A 1,788-nucleotide genomic window follows, 5' to 3' on the forward strand; every position below is an offset into this window, starting at 1 on the left:
TTTAAAAAAAAAAAAATCTTGCTGATCCCAAACTTTTGAATGGTACTTTAATTGGTGCTTTAATAACTAATTTAGGCCCAGAATCATGATCATTGGTTTAGTTCAGTTGACAAGTAATAGTGAATTTCACCCTGTAACTTCTGACAAAACCAATAAACCCTTGAAAATCAAGTAAACTAGCAGTAATCTTGGCCATTAGCTCTGCAGAAGTCATAAAAATAAAAACCATAAAAATTCATAACTGGCTTGATCAGGATGAGGTAGAGAGTTTAATATAATTTCTTTGAGCTAATGGCTTTCTCAGATACAGACCCCACAGTTGAGACCTGATTTACAGGTGTATTTTCTGACAAGGTACCTAAAAATCTCTGAAAATGGGAACTTGACTATGAGTTTAAATATGGCTTACATATGTTGAAGTTAATGTAATATCAATAAGACATTGTGAATGCAATTCTTAATCATATACATTTTAGACATTAAGGGCCACAATTACTAAACGGCAAATTAGCATCCAGCCGATGGGAGTGGAAAGTTCTTCAGGTGATGTAGAATGCACTAATTCAATGTGAGGTCAGACGAAAAAAGTGGTTTAGACAGGGCTAGGCAACTCTGGCCCTCGAGACACACTTTCCTGCAGAGTTTTGCTCCAACCATGATCAAACTTTGAATCAATTGAACCAATTGCTTCACAAAATGATTCACTGTTTTGAAGGGCTTGGTTAATCATACCAATAAAAGACTTACAGTACAACTCTTCCTTTTTATTATACAAATGTTGTTTTTTACAAATGAGCTGGACGATGACGATGACATCATTGTTTTCTCCAGAGCGGCTGTAAAGATAAAGGAACTAAATGAATAACTTTTATACAACAAAAATGAACCATCACTGAACTTACTAAAGCTGGACTACGACACTATTTTCTTCTAGATCTGCTGTACAGCCGAAACAGACTTTGCTGTAGTTTTTTTCCTGTTATCACTGTAAAGCTGCTTTGAAACGATCTGTATTGTAAAAAGCGCTATATAAATAAAGGTGACTTGACTTTAATGTCTTTAAATGTATAAAATTCATCTAGATAACCGCTCTGTTGACTTGTCTTTTTGTTCTCTCTCTTTTAAGCTTTCTCTCTCTATCTTTTTAAACTTTTGTGGCGACGTAGAATGCTCATTTGAGTACTGCGTGTGTAACTGGCCCTTATCGACCTCGCTGCGAGTGGGATTCGAACAGGTGTTGTGGCGAATTTCAACCCCCGCCAAATTATTACCCTCCTAGCATTGGTAGGTTTAGGATTAGTTGTGGGGGAGGGGTTAAATTTAGGGGTGGGGTTAGGATTAGGCAATCAGATACTGACTTCAACGAGGGGGTAATAATTTGGCAGGGGGTCGAAATTCGGCACAACACCTGCATGGGAGGCGGGCACGCTAACAAGGACGCCCCATCCCCCTGCATGTTTTTTTGTTTTGTTTTTTTAACCCCCTGCATGGAAGTTTTTTTTTTTTTTTTTTTGACATGCAGAATTCATGTTTTTGTTTTTATGCAATGCATTAAAGGCTTCAAATATACAAATAGAAAACCAGGTCAGATCATTGGTGAAATTAGCATTTTAGGTTTAATAATTCATGATCTAAGTCTTGCGTAAAAAGTTGCATGTATAGAAAGTACATACTGCCCTCTACAGGCCAAAATATACAAGTGCAAGCTTCTTTCTGAAGGTCAAGCATGCATCATCCGTCCTCTTATTTAAATGAATACATTTTCCGAAATCTCTTAACAGTGCATCT

The 1,788-nt window shown here is 36.9% G+C and overlaps 1 protein-coding gene across 2 annotated transcripts in view; it reads left to right on the forward strand.

The window, feature by feature from the left end:
* Positions 1 to 1,054, forward strand: part of LOC311302155 (cytochrome P450 2J4-like) — a 12,682-nt gene extending 11,628 nt beyond the window's left edge. For both annotated transcript variants that reach the window (XM_084427800.1, XM_084427799.1), the window contains one exon: positions 1 to 1,054. This exon is cut by the window's left edge and continues 1,027 nt beyond it. The gene's annotated coding sequence lies outside the window, so the exon portion shown is untranslated.
* The last annotated feature ends 734 nt before the right edge of the window (positions 1,055 to 1,788 follow it).

This window comes from Rutilus rutilus, assembly GCF_951802725.1.
Source record: "Rutilus rutilus genome assembly, chromosome: 13".
In the NCBI taxonomy this organism is placed as follows: Eukaryota; Metazoa; Chordata; class Actinopteri; order Cypriniformes; family Leuciscidae; genus Rutilus; species Rutilus rutilus.